We start from the raw sequence: 11,361 nt of genomic DNA, 5'->3' as shown, positions 1-11,361 counted from the left end.
TGAGCGAGGGTGTTGGTGCAGGCTGCAGACTGGGGCACATGACGTGGAGCCTGTGGTGACCGGTGACTGGTGAGGCGGTGACTGGTTCACTCTGGTATTTACACGACTGCCGAGGGAATAATACATAAGGTTCAGTATTAGGCGCTCACGAGGGAATATACTTTAGCACTCCCGAGGGAATATACATACTGTAAGGTTCAGTCTAACCAAGGTGTAGGTACGGTCGCCACACACACACACACACACACACACACACAGGTTGCCAGTAGAGGGAGGATACGAGGAAGAGTGGATGCAAGTTGCCAGCGCGCTCTGGTCGCCGTGCCACGCATCGTTCCTTCCTTCCTTAGTGCACGCTACGGCCAAGCTTGACAAGGCTATCTGACGTGTGTGTGTGTGTAGTTATAATACATAGAATCTCAAATACATTCATATGATTATTATCTTATCTTCGGTTATTAGTATGGTTTTCTTTTCGTGCGAGTGAAGCAGTTAATTTCTCCGTATGTCAGTGTGTGTGCGTGCGCCAATGCTTAGTTTCGCGTCCCTCTTATACATTTTGTCTCGCAGTGGTCCCACAAATAGTGTATGAATTAGACCATAAAAGATTTGAAGGGTGAAGTGACAAATACTTCCTCGGCAGAACAATTGTTGTAGGCTGCGTATTCGAGTGTATGTGATTCACAGTAAAGGTGACTACTATTAATGAACAAAAAAAAAAAAAACTTAAGGAAAAAGTGTTAGTAGTGCATTCATACATTTAACCTTGAAAAGAAGCTGATGACACTGAATGGTGAGAAAGGGCCGAAAAGAGAGAGAGAGAGAAAAAAAGTGAAATGATGCATGAATGTCTGAAAGGAAGAAGAAAAGAATAATTATTAAGATAACTTAGAAAATAATCTCTTTTAACAAACTGACTATTGTGAACAGTGACAAAGGCAATATTCGAACAATGGACGAGGAAGTAGACAGAAGAAAGGAAACATAGAAACATCAAATTAAAGACTTCACTCCCATTATTATCTTCAGCGTTACTGGTACCGTGTGGCGTAGAGGTCCCTGGGCCACACACACCCTATAATGTAGTGTACTATGGAAAATAAAAAAAAATAATGGTGTGATGACCTGAACTGAACTAAAAGAGAGATGGTGAAGAATAAAGACTTTGGACTGAAGATGAAAGAAGAAAGGAAAGGAAAATTAACTCCCTTAGTACCATGACGCGTTTTCATTTTAATTTTTTTCTTATTATTCAGTGACTATTTTTATACAGGATCAGATACTTGCATGGGTATTAAAATAGTGAAGACTCAGATCATTAATCTTCTGTCTTCAATAGACCATTCCTAATGTCAGTAAAATGGTCTAACTCTAATGGTATACAAATTTCATGATAAAAATGCGTCCCAGTACTGAAGGGGTTACGGAGAGTATAGGAGATAGGCCACGGCCATTCTGTATCTTCATTTTCACAAGACGTCGTTAAGGATGTTATTTGGGTTTTTAAGTATTTGAATGCTTCTGGTGATAACTTAATAACTATTCCACATCACCAATAAGAAAAATACGCTTGGAACTTGTTTTGTTGTCTTCGTGGTCCCGGAAATAACCTTATGGCTTTTTGAGAGTATAGCGGTTTCAAAATAAAGGTTCCGGATATTATACTTAACCCTGTGTCATGAGAAGGGTGTTACCACAGGGTCAGGCCAAGTGGTTACTCCTAACATGCGGTGCAGCAAAGCATCTTCTTAGCTTTGTTGCCTTGGGCTTGTGGTTCTACCTGTTGTTGTATGGTATTGCTAATGTTTTTGGTGGTGGGTGATGGCTACATGATAAAAAAAAAGAGTCTGGAGACCATTCTTTCCCTATATCGCCAGCACACGCCGAACAATATAGGTCACGCTTACTATCAGGCGAAGAGAAAAGGGAAAAAAGAGAGAAATGATCATAAATAAAAACTTTCTCACTCTGCTACTGGTAAAAACATGAACCATAGTACGTGAAAGACACTATAACAGTTCCTTAGCCACTGCTATTCTGTAATCAGCCATCCACCTATCTTAGCTCACGGGTGCCCAAACAGTTACTACCAGCAGGGAACGGGAGGCTCGTCCAGCGATGCCCACGTCACCCACACCACCACGGGCAAGGAATACTGTTACTTCTACGCTCCACGACTCCTTCCCTTTCTAGCTCTCCTTGATATATTTAATTGTATTCATTAAGTTATAGCGATGCTACTACCTTGGCTGTCTCCTGGAGGTATTCTGTTGTTTATTTAGTTGAGTTAAGGTGATGTAACTTCCTTTTGGATACTGGTGATGAAGTTAAGTGTTACGCGTTACACTCCTCGCTTCCTTCCCTATCCGAACTATTTCCTGGTTATATATATATATATATATATATATATATATATATATATATATATATATATATATATATATATATATATATATATATATATATATATATATATATATATATATATATATATATATATATATATATATATATATATGTGTATATATATATATATATATATATATATATATATATATATATATATATTTTTTTTTTTTTTTTTTTTTTTTTTTTCGTTGAGTTACGGCACTACAACTTTCCTTTGTGTTGTGGAGAAAATGTCCATGTTACGATCATTATTTAAGATTTGAAGACGTTTAAATTCATTGATACGTAGGTCTTAGAGAGAGAGAGAGAGAGAGAGAGAGAGAGAGAGAGAGAGAGATTATACTGGAACTGTGCATTACGTAATTACCCTTGACGTAATAGAATTAACACCACAACCACCATAACACGAGGAAGACTGCAGTGTGAACATTGCCTTAACCACCAAAAGGTCTTTCCCATGACAACAAACCAAGAATAAAGACCCGCAACAGCGAAGCCAAACAGACAAGCTAACATTTGAAACCGTTATTAAATCATTCTCTTATATTCATGCCATCTTCCCGTTGCTTAATTCTGCACCTGAGAGTATTCATTACGATATCACCCATGACGTATTCACACATCATGAGGAAAACTGCAGCGAACATGATATTTACGGTCAAAAATTTTCTCCTCCGACAGGCTAGGCTACGGGAAGCCCAGTCAGTTTCGCTTGTTGCTTTCTCTAACGTCCAGTGTGAAACCGTTATTGCTATCGTCTTCTGTCTTTCCCCTTACATGCATGTCATTCTTTACGCGATGAATGTGTGACAGAGCCCGAATGTGTCACCTCCGGCGTAATTTTGTAGGTGAGAATGTTTTGCTGCGGCGTGTTAAGTGTTGCCGGCGCCTTGGATGTGGGTCAGGCGAGGCGCGGTGTACGGTCTGCCTCGCTCTGCGCTTCGCCTCGTCCCTCTCCTCACTGTCAGTGAGCCTCGAGGGAAACAGAGAAACGTGATATTTTTTGTTGTGGTTTTAGTAGTAGCAGTAATAGTGGTAAGGGGAGAGTATGTACTATTTATCTAACATACAACGGACAGTAGATTCATGCAATGATTCCGTGTGTATGTGTGTGGGTGTGCGTTTGTGTGTGTGAATATGTTTGCTGAAGGTCAGTGAGGACGAGACTAGTAAACAATGCAGTTATCTGTTCAATGCTCTCTCTCTCTCTCTCTCTCTCTCTCTCTCTCTCTCTCTCTCTCTCTCTCTCTCTCTCTCTCTCTCTCGTGAGGCCGCAAAAAAGAATATGAAACTCATTTAGAAAGTAAAGTGAAAGAATCCCGTTCAAGTAACCATCATCATCATCATCATTTGTTGCCTCTCCAAAGCTTCTCCGTTCATCCTCGTCCATCCAACTAAGTTTAGGTCACGGTAATACAATAGAGCAAAACAAAGGTGGGAAAAAAGGCTGAATAAACACATATAACACCAGGAAGGAAGGAGGGAGGAAAGAGGGAGGCATGGCGGGCGTGAGAGAATGTGTAGACTCACGCTTTCCCCAACACACTCCCTCCGCCCCGCCTCACGCAGCCCCGTAACGGCACTCAATGGCATGGACCACTCAAGGCACCACCAGCTAAGGCAGTAATGTGACTCCCTGCCTGCCTGGAGTCACTGCGTCATCCATGCGGGGGAACACTCGCTGCCCGATAACACCATAGATACTGTTATGGTATTCTTATCATTATTGTTGCTGTTACTAAGGGCTGTACTCCGATAGATAATAGTCGTTAATGCAGTTTCTATTTATAAGATGTGATTAGGTCTGCTACTACTACTACTACTACTACTACTACTACTACTACTACTACTACTACTACTACTACTGCTGCTGCTGCTGCTACTCTTAGTGTCATCGTTGCCTAAACAAAGACATTAGACATACTCATGAACACACAGGCTTTGTTGTAGCTATAATAGGTAATTGGAGCATAGCTTGTTTTGGAAATTTATGGTGCTGAAAGGGCAGTCAGTGATGGTTAGCCAGTACTGCACACAAGACTGGTCTGGCGCACATCACCACCACCACCACCACCACTCCCGCCACCCTGGCCACTCTGATGACTGTCACAGGCGCGTGCTGCCGTTAAGCCAATATTTGACAGGAAGAACAGAAATGAGAGACCAGCTGGAAGACGAGTAGGGAAAAACAAGATAACAAAACTTTTATTACTATACTACTACTACTACTGCTACTACTACTACTACTACTACTACTACTACTACTACTACTACTACTACTACTACTACTACTACTACTTCTACAGGTGAAAGAGGATGGGCGGCGAGAGGACTTGGTGGGCCTCGAGATGGTATGTGAGGGCGGTCTTCGCTCTGTGGTTTATCTCTCTCGCAGCCTCTGAGGAGCTCACTGGTATGTTCCCACTGAGATGTGGATAATGAAGTAGATAGACGTATGGATAGACAAATAAAGCAGTGAGATGGGTTAATCAATATATGAATTAATAGAATGACAGATATGTAGATAGATCAAGGGACATAGGCACCCATTCTTTTCAATATTGAAGAATAACAATTGGTGTTGATGCAGCTATTCCAGGCATGGCGGCAGCTGTTCCAGGGGCAGAAATAGCTGTTCCACATACTGAAACAAGTGCTCCAGACAATGAAACCCTTGTTCCAGACATCCAAGCAGTTGTTCCTGGCACTCAAGCAGCTGTTCCAGACATCGAAACAACTATTCTAGGCATCGATGCAGGTGTTCCAGACGACCGAGCAGTTGTATCAGACAATCAAGCAACTGTTCCAAGTAACCAAGCAGCTGATCCAGGTATCAAAGCAGGCGTTCCGGACACTGACGAGGCGCGGGCCATATCCGATGATACACCACTGGCGGAGGCTGTCAACGCCCTCTTCGCCAGCACTCCAGAAAGGGGCGAGGACGGCGTGCCGGTGGGTGACCGTCTTGCACCCTTACTCCCTCAGCATCCAAACACACCCTTGGACTCTCCAGTGGTGGTGAGACGCTACTCTGTGCCTCAGGGGCCAGGCAAGGAGAGGGATGTCCCCGTGATGGTGACGCAATATGCCTTACCGACGGATGAGAAAAACCAGGGTGATCACAACGTTCTCCTGACACAGATATCCTTCCCTGACGGCGTCCCTGGGGTAGAGAGACAAGGGGAAGAGGAGGAGAAGGATGCTTACTCTACTGGAACGTCCGTGGAGCTGATAAATACCACAGAGGAATATGACACAGCCTTAGAAACAAAACATACGGAGCACACTCAGAGCAAAGGAATACTGGTGGAGAGGAAAGATGAAGGAGATACGACCACTACTACGCCCCCTGAGCTTCAAGGCACTCCTGGGGATGCCACTGATTTCCCACAGGGAATGGAACACCTGTGGGATCTTGTTGAGGTCAGGGAGTTAACTAGGGCACAGGAAGTAGAGAAAGGGGCTGACAAGAGGAAGGAGCCTTGGGATGTACCGGGCAGGGTGTGGCAGGGAACAAAACCAAGGACCCCTTCTGCCCTGGAGATGATGGTGAAGAAGGCGACGACGGAGGATGGCCAGAGTGAGTACACACCCTCATTATCACCATCATTATCTCTTCATCACGACTTCCCTTCAGTTAATCCGTTTGAAAGTGTGTGACATGCAGAAAGAGAGAGAGAGAGAGAGAGAGAGAGAGAGAGAGAGAGAGAGAGAGAGAGAGAGAGAGAGAGAGAGATAGTAAAGTTTCTCTCTGGCCGCAGGACAAGACCAAACCGGGAGTGGCCAGCTGGGAGTCTTCTCTACACGCCCATCAGCTATGGAGGCAGAGGACGAGAGAGGAGAGGATACAAGCTATATGAGGTGGGCACAGGAGGAGGAAAAGGAAGCAGGTTGTATATGATTAATGAAAGCTAGAAAGTGAAGGAAAAGTAGGAGGAAATAGAAGAAATAGAAGATGGAGAGGATAGGTAGAGTGGAGAAGGAGGCTGTGAGATGGAAGAGATTAGAGGTAAACTGAGGGAGGAGAAAGAGTAGCGAGAAATAAGAGATCGAAGATAAGAAGGTAAACTGTGAATAAGAGGGAAGGGAGGCAGATGAAAAGTAGGCTAATTCATAGAAAGAATAGGAGATGAGAAAAGAAGCTGTGGATAGGAGGAGGAAGAGGAGGAGGAGGAGTAAGCAAAATTGAGATGAGCAGAAGGCGTGACTAGCGGTTCCATTAGCCAACGTATAACAGGTGGGCAATGGCGGTAATGTGGTAGATTAGCGCAGGAAAGTAGAAAGTTAGCCTGGTAAACTAAACACCCGTGCCTTTCCTCGCCACAGGCCGGGGGTAGGGGTGGCCATGAAGGGGGACGCGCCCACACCCGCAGCCTACTCTTCCTACCCTGACCGCTTGCCACTCCTCTCCCGCTTGCCGCCTCACGCCCGTTTACCGCCACACAGACACCACCAGCACCACCTTCACCATAACCAGCAGATCCCCTCAACAACGTACTCCCAGGAACAAGTAATGAGTCTGAAACATTTACGCATCGCAACTCTGCTTTCAAAAGGCTTTAATTGAAGTTACACGAGTTTTTAAGGGGTTTCTAAGATTCTAGCGATAGATTAACAAGATTTCTGCATTATTAACAGGAAAAACACTGTTGAAAACCTGGCCAATCATCTGTAGCCTTTGAAAATAATCTTGGTGACGGAGGAAAACGTCTGTACTATATATTGTCCTTACAAACATGATTTTTCCCAGTTTTCATCCTTGCCCCCCGTTGCAGCAGCAGCACCTGGCCCAGCAGCGTCTGGCCCAGCAGCTCCACCAGTACCTTTACCACATCGCGCAGAGCAGCCCACAGACACAGATGATCGTGCAGCAAATGTTGAGGCACAGACCAGAAGCACAGAGGCTGCTGGAGCGGGTGCTGATGGAACAGTGGTACAGGCAACAGCACATGCTTCGTCAGGGAGAGAAGCAGCAGGACGAGGAGGAAGAGGAAGAGGAGGTGGAGACTTTTAACATTGTCATCACCAAGAATTTGACCGGGGGACAGTCACGCCCTTCTGTACAAGTCCTGCCAGACGCTCAGGTCAGCGCGCGTGCACACACACACACACACACACACACACACACACACACACACACACACACACACAAACGAAAAAAAATATTATCAAATGTGTACATTCAGAGTAAGATAAGAGGTGCTCAGTAACGGTATAGCTTCCAAAGGTCACAGAGTTGGTTCTCAGATCGAAACATATAAGATTATTACTTAGTATTATAACTCAGCAACAGTCTTACTATTGTCCTGTATATTCATCAAGTTTCCTCCCTCCCCGCCACGCCCTAAGCCTCATCTCGTGTCTGCAGGTGGACGCAATGCTCCTCAACACCACAGTCTCGTCAGTACACAACCTGGAGGCGCTGAGGCAGGTGGTGGACGCTGCCGTCGCTCACGCCGCTGCCTCGCAGCCTGTCGCCATCCAGGAAGCCGTGGCACAGGTAATGCTCATCACAGCCTTGACTCCTGCAACATGTCTGGTCATACATGAATCTTTAAATGATAGATTGGTATTCATATTATACGTAGGCAAGTGTGTGTGTGTGTGTGTGTGTGCGTGTGTGTGTAATTCACTGTTTGATCTGCTGCAGTCTCTGACGAGACAGCCAGACGTTACCCTACGGAACGAGCTCAGAGCTCATTGTTTCCGATCTTCGGATAGGCCTGAGACCAGGCACACACCACACACCGAGACAACAAGGTCACAACTCCTCGATTTACATCCCGTACCTACTCACTGCTAGGTGAACAGGGGCTACACGTGAAAGGAGACACACCCAAATATTTCCATCCGGCCGGGGAATCGAACCCCGGTCATCTGGCTTGTGAAACCAGCGCTCTAACCACTGAGCTACCGGGCCGTGTGTGTGTGTGTGTGTGTGTGTGTGTGGTTACCACTGGTTTGGAGTGACTGAGCGCCGTGTTTCAGGTCGTGGAGAGCCCAGGGCAGGAGGCGACGGTCAAAGTGCTCAACTCCTCTATCCCGGACCGTAGCCAGCTGGAGTCCACGCTGAACACGCTGCTTGGTTCTGAGGTTGTGTTCAGCGGCGCCAGCACCGGCCGCGTTCCCCACCCGCAAGGCTCTGTGGTGGACGCCTTGCTGCAGAACACCGTGGGCAGCGGCGGCAGAGACAATCTACACATCAACTCCACCTCTAAAACCAATGTGGTCAACATCTTCATCATCAACATCATCGGTGGTGTTGCTCATGAGAGTCAGCTGCCATCAACACCACCATCACCATCGCCACCATTGCTACCTGCTCTTCTCGGCCCTGAATCAGCTAATATTCCTCGCCCTCAGCTCCCAGGCTCTCCTCCCGCCCGCCACAGAGCATAAGTGACATGCCTGTCTTCACCATGCTTCCTCCCGCCTCGTTCGTGCCGCCTGTCCACCCAGGGGACGCCCCTGGTGTATCCCCTCACTCACAGGAATCTGATGAACGTCCTGGAGAGGCGTCTTCGCCCCACCAGCAAGGAAATCCGCAGGTGTCACCACCATCACCACCCCTGTCACAACAGCAGCAAAAGCCAGTGACGTCTCCAGAGCAGCAGCAACAACAACAAGAGTCCAGTGTCCTCAAGAGGCCTTCTGGCTCCGCTCCTTCACGACCCCCCAAGCCCTCCATGCCCAAGCCAGCTTCCCTCCCCACTCCCCACCCCGCGTCGCTGCCAGCAGCTTCAGCCTCGCACCTTAACCCGGGCGGCATCCTGCTCAACAACAACCAGATGTTGAACCTGCTGCCAGAGTTTGTGCGCGCCACCACCATCCCGCCGGTGGTGCCGCTGTACAACACTTCGGTGCACACCATCCTGGGCAAGCAGCCGTCAGTCATCGGCCTGCTGCCCAACAAGCTGTTCGACATTGTCAGACCGCAGCTGCTGCCCTCCAACAACGCCACCATCGGCGGCATCATCCGTAAGAACTTGCTGGGGAACCTCACCAGCTACTTCCCGCCCAGTGAGCCGCCCGTTGACGCTCCACTCACGCCTCAGGTGGGCGGTGCAACGATCCGCCGCCCAGTTAACACCCAGTACCAGTATCCACCACACTCTGGCGCCGCCCTGCTTCCACCCAGCGGCAGCAGTGTCCCCAGCAACCCTCTCCCCTTCCTACGCCGGTATGGCAGCCTCGTCCTGCCCAAGACCAAGGCTTCCCCGTCCTCGCGGCTCCCGGCTCACGGCTCAGCTCGTAGTCCTCGCCCACAACACAGCGCCCCTCAGCGGCGCCCCCAGAGTCCCCTGCAGCAGTTCGTGGTGGTGAATACAGAGACGCCCACACTGTCCAATGACGAGAATGTGCTAAGCATAACAGACGACGCCACCACGCCGCGGTCTGCCGTGCTGCAGAGCCAGCAGGACGACGCCAAGGACGCCCCCAGACATCTGTGAAGAAAAACAAGAAGAAGAGTAAGAAGCCCAAACAGAAGTCGTCCCTGTCTTCCATTAGGACCATGGCGGCAGACGCCGTGGCAGCGGTGGACGGCATGAACAACGTGATGAAGGCCGTGGCCATTGGCGCCGTGCCCAGTGGCATTGCCTTTGTCACCGCACTCTGGCCATACTGGGCGCCCTTCATGCTCGGCCGCCGGCGCCGCAGGGACGTGGCGATGACCGACACAATCTCGCACGACTGGCTCAGCATCCTGACCGGCAACAAGTACAAGGGCGCCAACACTGAGTTCCCCGCCGCCTGGATGAAGAAGAAGGACGTCGGCATGAACAGAAGGCCTCCGAAGGATGGCTCATCGCAGGACGCAAGGCAGGGCAGTGTCCACATGCTGAAGATGCCTGAGGAGGAGGTGTTTGGCGCCACCACCGAGCACTCGGCCGCGAAGCGATCCACCGAGGCCACGCTGCCCACCACCGACCTGAACCAGTCCATCGTGCAGGTCATGTCCTCACTCACTGACCGGCCCTCCCCTGACGCCTCCCTCCCACAGCCAGACACAGCGGCCGCAGATGACGTGAGTGAGGAAGCAGCTCCGCCTGACATGAACCTGGTCAGCAACTTCCTGTACTCAGCGCTGCATGACTTCAATGGCGACACCCCTCAGGGCACGTCAGCAGAGGAAGAATCTGAAATACCCATTAACTTGGACCTGATGGGGGAGCACATCCACGTCATTCACTCCCCAGCAATGGAGGACTCTGATAGCCCGCCTGCCTCCACCACACTCGCCACCACCACCAGACAACCAATCACTAGAAGGACGACTCGTTTCACCACAACTAGACCTCCAACGAGAAGAACGACCATCAACAGACGACCGTCTCTCACTACCACAACACCTAGAACCACCACCTGGCCACCACCGAAACGAACGACACTCCGCCGCACTACCACAGTCAGAACTACCACACCACGATCCACCACCACTACCACCACACGACCCCCGAGACGAACAACACCTCGCACGACCACACGACGACCCACGACCACTACGAGACCCCGAAGAACACAACCCACATTACGAACACTCCCCACCACCACCACCACCACAACAACAACAACCCCTGCCACCACCACAACCACCCCCACTACAACCACCACCACGAAAGCACCAGGAATCATGGAGAGAATAACATCAACAATAGGAGCAACAAACCAGCAAATGAAGTCTGCCTTTCGCTTCGTGGGGTCAGTAGCTTTGTACGGGGCGGCTGCTCTTATGCCAATCTGGGTTCCTATTGTCTTGGGAAAGAGGAGACGAAGACGAGAAGCTGGGGACGAGGCCGAGGAGGAGAACCAAAGACTCAGCCATGAAACAAAGGTCTTGGAAATGATACAGAAACCTCCTAGTGTGAAGGAACGTAAGGATGGGAAGCTGAAAAAGAAGATACGACCAAAAGGAGATGCAAAAAGACGAAGAAGAGGGAAATAATGCACTTG

General features: G+C 48.7%; 1 pseudogene; it reads left to right on the top strand.

The window, feature by feature from the left end:
* The first annotated feature begins 275 nt into the window (after positions 1 to 275).
* LOC123512278 overlaps positions 276 to 11,361 on the top strand; it is an 11,564-nt pseudogene continuing 478 nt past the window's right edge.

The sequence above is a fragment of the Portunus trituberculatus genome, chromosome 33 (genome assembly GCF_017591435.1).
Source record: "Portunus trituberculatus isolate SZX2019 chromosome 33, ASM1759143v1, whole genome shotgun sequence".
Taxonomy (NCBI): domain Eukaryota; kingdom Metazoa; phylum Arthropoda; class Malacostraca; order Decapoda; family Portunidae; genus Portunus; species Portunus trituberculatus.
This window is presented reverse-complemented; position numbering and strand designations above follow the sequence as displayed.